At 44.6% G+C, this 12,914-nt stretch overlaps 1 long non-coding RNA gene across 2 annotated transcripts in view; it reads left to right on the top strand.

Moving 5' to 3' along the window:
- The first annotated feature begins 201 nt into the window (after window positions 1-201).
- The window catches only part of LOC137230136 (uncharacterized), a 30,014-nt gene continuing 17,301 nt past the window's right edge, over window positions 202-12,914 (top strand). For both annotated transcript variants that reach the window (XR_010946011.1, XR_010946010.1), the window contains exon 1: window positions 202-393. This is a non-coding gene — a long non-coding RNA (uncharacterized lncRNA). The remainder of the gene's footprint in view (window positions 394-12,914) is intronic.

The raw sequence follows: 12,914 nt of genomic DNA, 5'->3' as shown, positions 1-12,914 counted from the left end.
AAGTTTATTTAGGTGTCTGCTCCTCAGGGAACATGACCATAGCTCAAAGGGTAAATCCTGCTTAGGCTAACCCAAGCCCAGTAATGTCACTTCCATTGCCAGTGATTAGTTGAGAGGAAGGCATGTGGCTAAGTTTTAAGCAGTGCAACTCAAGTGGAAATCTGCTTTGGGCTTCTAGAAATGATGCCTTGTCTTACAAAGAGACATGAGGAAGAACTGGCCTACTTCTTCCTGCGGAAGTGATCCTGTATCTGCTGGCCCACGAAGGGAGCCAGTCTGAGGGCAAAGCTGACACGTCAGCATTGTCAGAGGGAAAAGATGGAGAGGACCTGGGCCCTTCATGACAGCCCCAAGGTGCTGGTGGAGCTGTTCAACCTGGGACTTCCTCATCAGGTAATGCATTTCCTTTTTTATTAAGCCATTTATTTGACTTAGGGTCTCTGTTAGGTGCAGCTAAAAGCAACAGAAATGTTTATCCTTGATAAAGAGAGCTACGTTTTTTTTTTTCCTTATGCCACCCAGAACGTTTGACTCTTTCTGTGTTTGTACTGGCAGAGCACTGGGGCTTTATCTTTCCTGTTGATTCTCTATTCCTCTCTATTTCTCAGACAAATAAATGGCTTGTATAAATGAATCCAGGACTTCATAGATACACAAAACTGTACCAGGATTCTCTCAATTATTGTCAGCCAAGATGACCCTTAGCCAAGATGACTTTTCCCCAAAGCTTCCTCTTGTTAGCTCACAAGAGAAAGAAAACTTTTCCGTTGAAAGCTGAGTAGACCGAGCCACTGATCCCATGTCAGTCCTCTGCTGCAAAAAGTCCAGGTAAAGGATAAATTTATTTCAGCTAGTTGCAAACTCTCACCTTTACTGACCCAGATTGGAATTAACAAGCCTATTTAAGATTTCAACCAGGTCACTTTTGCACACCTGTGAACTTTTGCTGGGTGCAGCATTCAAAATGTTAAGGCAACTTGCATTTGATTATTTGATTATTTCAAAAATACATATTCAGGTATTGAATTACCAGTATAGGGTGTTAACACAAACGAGGTAAATAGCATAATGTAAATTACAGTATGAAGAGAAATGGACCCATCCACAGATTAGAATAGCAAACATGTAACCCATTAATGAAATGCATAGTAACCTACAGTGGAAATATTTAATATTAAAGAGTGCAGTCTCCTTTAACCTGGCAGTTAGAGAGATTCTCTTCCGAGTATTCTTTGGGGATCTGATCTATGCAGGGTAATCAATCCATTAGCCCAGCCTGCAGTGAAAGGGATTAATTTATATTTTAGTATTGCATGATTTCAGGTATAAAAAGAAGCAGAGAGAAATCCTCTTTCTTTGGGACCTTGCGGAAGCCCAACGTGAGCTTTTGAAAGATTTCTTGTAAGAGCTTTCCCCTAGGTACATTCATGAAACAGTCTTGAACACCTGATATGAGAGAGGCATCAGGCATCCTGTGAGATGCTGGGGCATTTGCGAAGATGAGTTAGACTTAGATTCTGTTCCCAAGAGGAATTCAGATAAGATGTTAACTTAACACAGTGACAGAGAAAGAGAAAAGCAACTCCAAGATTTGGTACCTGGAGAACAGTGAGGAGAGTGATGCTGCGAGGAAAATGGAGAAAACAGGAGTGGATTCTGGTGTTAGATGAGCTTAGATTTCAGGGTGTTTAGTCTCAGATGTTGTAGGACAGGTCTGTAGAGATGTTTCATGTAGCTGGATATCATCGGGCTCCTGGAATTCCCACTTCTATGCAGTACTCCAATTCCATTTATCTTAACACATTTTCTCTGCATTAATAACTAGGCCATCCTTAACAGGCAAGCCTTTTAGTTTCGAAAGTGCTTGTGATTACATACTAATAACATCTTAGAGTTGTGCAGGGGATGCTTTTCAAATCAAAACTGGAAAGGAAACACCCAGCAGATCATTTTGCTTGACCTTTGTCAGGGCCAGTCCGGAACACAACATTGGGAAACATAGCCTAGAGGAAAAAGCATGGGCTAGGGAAGCAGGAGGTGTGAGTTCTGTGTCTGACCATGACCCATGGACGAGTCACTTTCTGCGCTCTGGGTTTCTCATGTGTAAAGGTAGATTTGGCAAGTTCGCGCCAAAGACTCTTTCCATGATTTCTATAATATCTTAAGGTATTGTTCACGCCGCAGCTCTATTTTGCCCTTGACACTCACCTCCATCAGAGGTGTTTAATAAAAGTTTGTACAACTTTTTAGTTTCCTAAAGCATAGTCATTATTTTCACATTGATTCCTTTCTCGGCCCTGATTAGTGGCATTATTGATGACACCTCCAATCAGATGAGGAAATTGGGGTACGTAGAGATTAAGGGGATTGTCCAAGGTTTCTGGCTGGTGCATGTCAGAGCCAGGACCTGAGCCCAGGGCCTCTCCATTTCCCATTACCCGCCCCCCAAATCCCTGCCGCAACCATCCCATAGGGGGCTTCAGACTCAGGTTGGTCCACTCTTGAGTGGACCATTTTTTCTTTTTTGGTTGCACCAAGCAGCTTACAGCAGCTTCCCTGACCTGGGATCGAACCTGGGCCCATGGCAGTGAAATCGCCGAGTCCTAACCACTGGACTGCCAGGGAATTCCCTTAAGTGGACTTTAATAGGAGACTCTTATAAAGATATTACTAGACTTTTGGATTGCAGATAGAAAGGGTTTTTAAAACCTTTTATTTTGAAGTAATTTTATATTTACAGAAGAGTTGCAAAGATAGTACCCAGCTTCCCCTAGTATTAACATCTTACATAACAATGGTACATTTGTCAAAACTAAGAACGTAACATTGGCACAATGCTATGAACTAGACTACGGACTTAGTTTGGATTTCACCAGGTCAAATTTTTTATTTATTTATTTATTTTTATTTATTTATTTTGGCGGTACGCGGGCCTCTCACTGTTGTGGCCTCTCCCATTGCGGAGCACAGGCTCCGGACGCACAGGCTCAGCGGCCATGGCTCGCGGGCCCAGCCGCTCTGTGGCATGTGGGATCTTCCCGGCCCGGGGCACGAACCCGTGTCCCCTGCATCGGCAGGCGGACTCTCAACCACTGTGCCACCAGGGAAGCCCACCAGGTCAAATTTTTAACGAACAAATTAAATTGAAGAATGGAAGTAGGGTCAGGATGTAAAGTCTTTTGGTCCCCATCAAATAATACCATGTACTACGTGTGTGCTATAAGGGCTGGCCTACAGCAGGCACAGACTTCTGACAGTGAAGCATCCCCACCCTCGATGAGAAAGTCAACAGATATAGGGAGGGCTGGTGATGAGAAAACAAATGGCCAATTCCAAATGCTTAGGTTTGTGAACTACACACCTAGTAACAGACCAAAGACACATTTCAGATCCTGTCTTTTACGGACAAGATACGATCACCATCCGTCATTTTTTAAGTACAGTCCTTTCCTGGAAGATATTGCAGTATTATTCAAAACGTGCCAAAGTGGGCAGGAGATCCCAAGAGTAATTGTGAGTTATGAGGTCATGGGGACCTCATTGCAAACTATTTGCAAAACTTAATTGGGGTAATAAATAAACTAAGCATGTAAATTAGATTGAAAGCTACAGTGTGAATTAGAAGGAGGCCATTAGCCTGCATAGTCAAAATGCCTTCTTCCTGTTCATAATATTTGCTGATCTGAAGTATTAATCGAGGAAGCGTTAAATTCAAACATCCTAAAATTTCACAACTAAAATAACTTGGAAATAAAACCATTTAATGAGGTCCTTTCTGGACAAGATGTGAACTTTATTTTTTATGATTCAGTACTTAGGCCCTTTTCAAATAGAGGCTGGTCTGGCATTCATATTTGAATCCAGCTGCCCCCCAGGGTGTGAATTCATCTTAACCAGGGTACTTAAAAGCCAATGCAGAAGAAAAAAGAATAAAGCTCAAAAGGAATAAAATAAGGAAGCCATTTCCAGTCTGTTGAAAACAAACAGGTCTGTAGGCTGAAATGGGACTGGCCCTCTCTTTTTTCTTTTTTAAACCAGGGGGTTAAAAATAACTTCTGATCTGATATTCCTGTTTCACATATCTGAAGAATGAATGAAGGGGCCTCTTGCAGGTAAATATCAATATAAAAAAAGAAGAGAAACCAAGCGCCCAAACACTGCATCTAATCATCCAGCCCAAGTCAAGCCTTGCAGCAGCTTTTTTTTTTTCCAAGCAGTTGATTGAATGAATACAAATGCCTCTCTGTTGTCACTTGGGATGCCACTTGATATATCCCATTTTCTAGACTCTAATTATTCCATTTGTAGACATGAATGCCATTTAGATGTGAGCTAATTCAGCATGGTAACTCAATTAGATTTGTACCGACTTGGATTTATGAAACATCAGTGGGTTCTTGGTGAGACCAATGGGACTGCAGGCGATTCATCCCGAAGTCTCACCGACACAGCCTCTCAGGAGCTCAATTAAACATGCCAGCCATGAGGATGTTTTTTAGCTGGAATGTTTCACAATTAAAATGAAAGAGATTTCTCTGTTCCTCGGCACGCATGGCCCCGCAGAAAAGAAAGACCTGTGATAACACAGGCTGAAGTTTTCCTTTACGTTATATATTCTACACGAAAGAAGCCTCTTTTGCTCCGACGGGCTTCAGAGCACCTGCGTGGCGGCGCTCGGTGTGGCCGGCCTCAGTGGTTGACCCATGTGGCGAAGATCACGGAGTTTCATCATGCCTCACGTTCAAGGGCACTTAATAAATGTTGGTTGAACTAAAATGCTAAGTTCGTCTTAGAGCCTGTATCTGCATCTGGGTTCTGAGAGAGAGGCAGGTGCTGAATACCAGATTGGATTTGTAAAAATTTGAGAAATCTCCAAGTGATAAAAATGATGCTAGCTATATTTTCAACATAAAACGTGGCCCGTGGTCAGAAGATGGGGGGAAAGACTGGAAACCAGGACTATCCCCAAGGGATCCTTGTAAAAAACACTCTTCAAAAACATGATCTTGGGCTTCCCTGGTGGCGCAGTGGTTGAGAGTCCGCCTGCCGATGCAGGGGACATGGGTTCGTCCCCCGATCCGGGAAGATCCCACATGCCGCGGAGCGGCTGGTCCCGTGAGCCATGGCCGCTGAGCCTGCGCGTCTGGAGCCTGTGCTCCGCAACGGGAGAGGCCACAACACTGAGAGGACGGCGTACTGCAAAAAAAAAAAAAAAAAAAACATGATCTTGCTGCGTGATTCGGGCTTAGGAGTTTAGGCAGGCCCCTGCGTGTCACCTGCCTGTGCCTGGAAGAGATTTGCCGCGAGCTCTGTCTTCCTCACGAGGGGAGTGTTTCATGATTAAAGGCTTTGCTGGTTTGCAACAGAGGGCGACCTTGGAAATCCGGTGTGAATTAATGAAATAATGCCATAGGTGTGAACTCATTTCGTCAATGGTGAAGAACTTTGGAAATGTCTGTTGTTGTTTTCTTAAATCAAGTGTTTGGATAAGAGAGACGAGTACCTTTGTTTTACCAGGACCTGGATGAGGGACAACATGATAGGGAAAGAGTTTCAATTTTATTACATCTGCCTTTATCTCCCCCCTCTCAATTTAGTGCTCTGATATTTATTTCTATTGTGAGATTGATTATTAGGTATAGAACAGTAGTAGTAATACTCAGTTAAGTATTGTAAATAATGTTTGCCTTGCAGGTCATAAATTTCAAAATGCAGTTTCATATAACCTGTGACATTTCATCCCCGTAACACTCTTGCAGCACAGACATTATTTCCCATTTCATAGCTGACGAAACTTGTCAAGAGAGGTTGTATGAATTGCTTAAGACCACACAGCTAAATCTCGGTGAGACCGGTATTTCAACCTCATCCTTTCCTGTTAAATCTTTCTCATGTGGTGTAGCAGAAAGAGCATGGGTTTTACATCAGAAAACACTGTTTGTTTTATTTTCTAGTTCTATCATTTTTAATCTTTTGAGCATTGATAGAAAGATATATTTAGCCTCAGTACATGATGAATCTGGGGGGCATTCTTGAATTTGATTTGTATACAAGTTCCAAAATTTGATGCTTAAAACTGGGCCTGTCTGATGATACTGGCATAGCACCAGCAGACTGGATGTGCCAGAGGAGGGGATTAAATGTTACCCAGGGACCCGGGCAGAGGAGCTGCTCCAAGCTTACACATCTCACTTCCTTTAACCTCATGGGAAGCTTGACTTAAATTAGAAACACAGATTAGGACTTCTTCTTATTGTTCCTGTAGCAACTCTCTGTCTAGCTTCTGATCTCCTAGAGTCATGGTCTCTGCAAAGATTTTCTGAAGAGCCACCCGAAAGAGAAAAGCCGGGAGTGTATTTATGCTGTGTTTGCGTCAATCAGCATACGTACAGTTCGCAGCAATCTTGCTATATCCACACAGGCCAACCAACTCTCCTTGGCTTGTTTTCCTCCCGGGAAATTCCATCTCAGGTAGCAGAGGAAAAGATCAGAAAGACCACAGTGCTGGGAGACAGGAGATGCCCCACCCCCATCCTGCTCTGTGGCTGGTCCCTGTGGGACCAGATGGGCCATCTGCCGGCTGGCAGCCTTGGGTAATTCACCCAAATCCTCTAGCCTTGTTTTCATCATCTGCACCAATAGTGTGCCCCTCAAAAACTGTTGGAAGGATTAAATAACATAATATGTGTGGAAACATTTTGTGAGCTGTTAACCCATGCTTTCTCCAAGGGACACTGTATCGTAACATGCCATGTATAAATATGTATATTTTTAAGACCATGTTTGTGACATGCCACAACTTGGAAATTCATAGTGCACTTTGGCATCATGCTAAAGCATCCGAGGAGTCCTGAGAAGTGAACTCTGTGGAAATGTGTTTAATGCACTGTTTCACAAATTGTTTGACCTGGAATCCACTCTTCAGTTAATACCTCATGTCAAGCTGTGCTCTAGTCAGCTTTAAAACACTGAATCAACACAACTGTTCTCATGGCTGCGTGATGGGCATGGGCCTCTAACCCTGTACCTCTCCCCACCCCTACCTGCCTCAGCTTTCTTCTGTGTTGGCAGACTTCCCCAAACGTTAGTGATGATGACTAACGGCAGCCCGAGACTCACATTCTATGGCTTAGGACCCCAGGAGAAAGAGCATCTCTTTCCCATTGATTCTAGAAATAGTGCTGACCTCATTGACAAACTTTGAGTCCTAGGCCCAGCCTTGAAGCATTCACAGTGGGCCAGGGGAAGGCATATTTTCATTGGTCAGGCCCAGGTTATGGGCTTAATTCTGGAAAAGCCAATCGTATCTAAGCTTTGTGGACTGAAAATAAAAGGAACTGGTTCTTCAAGATCAATGTTACAAAAAGTCAGTTGGAACTTTAGTGAAGAAATTCCAGACAGGTTAAGAAAACAGCAGAAGCTGTTGTGTCATTCCTTCTCCATCATTTTCTTTTCCTAGCCCAGAGGTCTGTAAACCTTGGTATACATAAGAACATTCAGGGAAATTTATTGAAAATACTGATTTCAGGCCTTACCCCACCTGCAAGATTCTGATTCCACATGTTCAGGTATTGCTCAGAAATCTGTCCTGGTTGCAAACACCAGGTACCTGTGGTCCGAGTACCATATTTTGAGAAACAGGGGCAATGGGATAAAGACATTGCCAGCAGTTCTCAATCTTTGCCGTATATCGAAATTGAGCACCAGATCAACATCTGCAGGGGTGAGGCTGGCAAAGTACGTGTTGACATTGATCCTCGGGTGTTTCTGATGTGCCCTAAAGCAGTGCCTCTCAATCTTTACTGTGTCTATGAATCAGGGATTTTCTTAAGCCGCAGGTTCTGATTTAGCAGGTGTAAGGTAGCGCCTGAACGTCTGCATTTCTAACACGGTCTCCGGCGCTGCTGCTGTTTCTGGTCCACGGACCACACTTTGAGTAGCAAGGCACTGAAGGCTGAGAACCACCTGTGTATTTTATTTATTTATTTATTTATTTATTGATTGATTGATTGATTGATTGATTGATTGTGTGGTACGCGGGCCTCTCACTGCTGTGGCCTCTCCCGCTGCGGAGCACAGGCTCCGGACATGCAGGTCCAGCGGCCATGGCTCACGGGCCCAGCCGCTCCGCGGCATGTGGGATCTTCCCAGACCGGGGCACGAACCCGCGTCCCCTGCATCGGCAGGCGGACTCTCAAGCACTGCGCCACCAGGGAAGCCCCCACCTGTGTATTCGGTGTGCATGTTTTAAGGCTGTGTCCTTCAGCGTTTACCAGCCTGCAGGGCAAGCATAAAAGCACCTTCTGTTTCTAATAGGATTTGTTCGTACTGATTTTTCTCACTTTGTTCTGGGCTGTGCAGAGTTCATCTTCAAAAGGCTCAGAGAGAACACAGTCTAGTTCCTAAAGACTGGAGTGCACATCTGCATGTTTTCCGTTTAACTAACCTTCTGGACTCCGGATCTTACTTGGACTCTGGAAAAACAAGGGAAAGTGATGCAGGATCCCTTAGGGAGCTCACCCTTAAGGTGGCCAACTCTCCTGGTTTTCCCAGAAGTGTCCTAGTTAGAGCACTGAAAGTGTGACCCTAGCAGTCATACTTTTTCAGGGAAGAAAGACCTGGAGACCGATAACTATAATACAAGGTCACACGCGCAGATAGGGAACCAGCTCTAATTCAGCCTGAGGGCTCAGGAAAAGCCAGGTTAGAGGAGGCCTTGGAGGCTGAATAGGAGTTCACCAGATTGGGGACTGAGGATGAAAAGGGGCGGGGGCATTGAAGGCTGCGGGAAAAGTGTGTGCAAAAGTACAGGGATACATGCATATGCAAAAACCCGTAACTGCTCTAAGCCCTTCTCTGTTTTGAATGCAACCCTGTCTTAATTTGACATGGTGATGTACTGCAAAAATTCTTGCCCCTGGATAAAGCTCTGGGGAGTGAATAAAGCCCCACCCTGCAGGTCTGCAAACACACCTCTTTTCTCATAGCCACTTCTTTTGTTATCTTGGCAAATGGATAATTTTCATGATTTGTTCATGGGTATTTTTCTCTGGCCATATTTCTGTGCCCTGTTCTGGTTTATTCATCCATTCAAAAGTATTTATCCTATACTCTCTCTGTGCCAGAACAGTTCTAAGCACTTACAGTATATCAGCAGACAGACACCCCTGCCCTCAGGGAGCATACATTCTAGAAGAGGAAATAGACAAGGAAAAGTAAGAATTTTAAAAGTAAATTATGTCTGCTGGCAGGTCATAAGTGCCGAGGGAGGAAGATACCTGAAGGTAGAGGTAATCAGAAGTATAACTTTGTACAGGTGGTCAGGAAAGATCTCTCTAATTCGATGATACTTGAGCAGAGGGCTGAAGGAAGTGGGGGAATGACCATGCAGATATCTGTGGGAGAATGTTGTGGACCGAGGGAATTGCAGTGCAAAGGTCCTGAGGGCACTTGGCATGTGCAAGAACCAATAAGGAGACAAATGGGTTTGGAGTGAATGAGGCAGCAGAGTGCTGGAGGAACGGAGGTCAGACAGGTGGACACATGGGGCCTAGGTCCAGGATAAGGATTGACACGGAGTGAAATGGGAGCCCTTGGAGGGGGCCTGAGTAGAGGAGGAACACGCTCTGACTTATATTTTTAGAGCATCACTCTGGCTTCTAGATGAGAAATGACTGTTAGTAGGGTAAGGGTGCAAGTAGGGAGACTGGTGATGAAGCTAGCACAGTACCCCAAGCAAGAGATGATGGTGACTCTGACAAAGGTGGACGCAGGGGAGTGGTGAGAAGGGGCTCTTTGTGTCCACTGATTCCCCGCACAGTCACTCCCTTCTGGAGTCCAGAGAACTCCTCCAACCGCCTGGGTGATCTGGGCGGATCTCTCCACCCACCTGTGCCCTCACTTGCATCATCTATAAAATGATGCCAGACAGTAGTAATATCTGCCCAACCACACTCACAAGGTTCTTTTGAGAGTTCAATGAGGTCACAACTTGGAATGCATAGAGCCAGACGGCAACACAGATGAGTCAGAACCCACCAGTGAGATATGTCATCTGCCAGTACAGAAAAGATGGGCTGCTGTCTTGTTACTGCTCCAGATAAGTCATGAAGGGGGCTACTGAAGGTGAAGGTTACACCCCAAACCAAACATCAAGAGGAGACATTTATGATTATCTGGTCAAACCGCATTTCTCTTAGACAAGGTCACTAAGATGCAGAGATAAAGGTGGCTTTCCCAGACAACCCAGTAAGGTCAGAGTCCTAGTTCTGAGTCCTCTTCTAGCAAGCTGCCCGTTCACACATCATGATAAATGTCTCTACCTTGAAAGCTAATCAAAGCACAATTACTCTCAAAGGAGAAGGAAGAGAAGGCTCTCAGCTGTGAGGCTACAGCAGCTTTGCAGCTCTCAGGTACATCATCACATTAGATCCTCCCAACCCCTCCAGGAAGTTTTGAATTGCCCCCTTTTGCAAAGAAGGAAACAGAGGCTCAGACAGATCAGCTGAGTTACCCCAAGTTACACAGCCAGCAAGTGCCAGGAAAGAATTCCAGCTCTTCTGGTACCTAAGCCAGTGCACTTTCCCCTGCATTTGATGCAAACCTCCGGAGAGGGCAGGACTGGTGTAATTGATGGAGGTGTTATCTCTGTTTTTCTAATTACTCTCCCCGAAACCTGCAGCAGGGGATTCGAAGGAACATTTTTGATTTGTGAGTGTAGTCTAGTGCTTATTAGAATTTCTGAGCTTCTACACTGGAAGTTTCAACAGGCTTACTGCGGTACTTTTGAAGTGTTGAGTGTAAATTTAAGGCTAAAAAGCACTGTCAAGCCAAGTGCACTGACATATTATTAGGTGATGGTTGGAAGAGTTAGGTAGGTGGGTGCTTTACAGAGAGGCACGCACTGAGGTTCACACGCTGCAGTTTTCTGAGCTGTAAGAGGAAAGAGGCAGTGAGTGGGAGATCAGGAAGGTGCTGGAATTGGTGCAGAGATCACAGGCAACACTGCTGTTGACAAGTACCTAAGAGACTCGTTCTTGCTGTTCATCTGGGATATGTGACGTGTTGCTTGGCTTTAACTTTTAATCCATGTATTCTTCTGAATCAAGAGCTAGAGTAAGGTTTTAAGAGGCAGAGATGTCTGCCGGAACACAAAACACAGGGTCAAGACACCAAAGCTGGGGATGCCAGTATATTCTCTGGAGCTAATCATGGCTAAGGTTGATGGAGACTTTGAATCTGCCGGGTGAACAAAGCCTCCTTCCATTCCATTTCCCCTGGCAGCAGGCATGGAGGCCAGGGAGCTGTTGGCTTACCTACACCAAGGCCCTTGGCAGGATATCGGCACCACAGCCCTGAAGCTCTGGTCCTCTGTGACCACCACCCCCCCATCCGCCATGACCATGTCATCACCACTGAGCTTTCACTCTGTTTCTGATTTGAACCCTGGTCCGTAGGACAGAAGTCCCATCGTGAATAGAGCTGAAGCCTGCCCAAACCCCTCTCCCTTGAGACTGGGCCATCTCACTGACCCCACTTCTGGTCTGTCAGACCTTGCCAGGTCCTACCGCCCTGCCACCTTCTGGTGGTACAGAGTCCACTCTGCCTAGACTCTGTGGAGGGGTATGATGCCTGCCTGTGCTGCTGTAGCTCCTTGCGACGTGCAGGCTGACTACTGCCTAAAACGGGGTTATCCCCTTCACTCACCCATCCTTCCGATGGCTACCTGAGGTTCCATTAAGGCTCATGGCTGAAGCTGTGTTAATTAAGGCAATCAAGAAGATTGGTACTAATTATGATAATTGCCATTCATTGAGTGAAGGTTTTATAGTTAGATCTGGGTTCCCGTCCCTATTCTAACCTTACTAGCTCTGTGACCTTAGACAAGTTACTTTACCTTTCTGATCCTCATTTTCTCATCTATAAAATAGGGGTCATAATAGTACCCACCTTACTCTTAATGTATTGAGTGGTTACATGCGTGAGTTATGGTTTTAGTTTTAAGTAAGGTAAGGAACGCAAAGTACTTTGCAAAGTACCTGGCACAGAAACATTCAGTTAACGTAGTTGTGTCTCTCCGTGGTGGGAGTATGTACGATGATTAACCACTAGTAGTATGTGCTGAGCACTCGTCCAGGGGCTTTACGTCCGTTGTGTTATTCATTCTGAAAACGTGCAAGGAAAGCAACATCAGACCCATTTTACAGATGCAGAAGCTGAAACTTAGAGCTTCTAAGTAATATTTCAAAGCCACACACTTGGGAAATTGCGTAGATGGCTGGAACTTGAGCCCTGGTGAGTTGGATTCCAAGCCTGAGCTCTTTGGCCTTGAAGATATGGATGGCAATGAAGGTCTTGAATGACAGCTCATTATAACAGTAGAACGGTTGGTGGTCACGTCCTCTGTGATTAATTGCCTCATGAGTGGAACAAATAGGGAGTGTTGCAAATAGTAAATACTTCAGGAGTGCAGAGGAAGAGAGACAATTGCTCAGGCAGGCTTATTAACGAAAAGCTTTATGAGGAAATTTTTCACTTCGTTTTTTTAAACGTTTTTTCCTGCTTATCAAAGCAATACATGTGCAATATATACACATTCAAAGACTTATTTCACACCTAGTTTTATTTCACTGTCCTACTTTTTTCTTTATCTGTTTCTAACTCTTCTCACTACCCCATACGTTGACAGCATAACTGAACTGTTATGAATTTTTGGTAAAATCATCTGGTAATATCTATTAGGATTACAGCAGCACACATCCTCCGACCCAGCAACACTGCTTTTGAGACTCTGTTTTTTCAAAATGAAACACCATTATGTGAAGATATATGCGCAAGTACATTTCTCGTAGCATTGCTTACAGCGGCCAAACATATTAGAAACAGGACAAATGTCTTTAGTTTGTCAGTCAGGG

Source organism: Pseudorca crassidens, chromosome 1, assembly GCF_039906515.1.
Source record: "Pseudorca crassidens isolate mPseCra1 chromosome 1, mPseCra1.hap1, whole genome shotgun sequence".
In the NCBI taxonomy this organism is placed as follows: domain Eukaryota; kingdom Metazoa; phylum Chordata; class Mammalia; order Artiodactyla; family Delphinidae; genus Pseudorca; species Pseudorca crassidens.
This window is presented reverse-complemented; position numbering and strand designations above follow the sequence as displayed.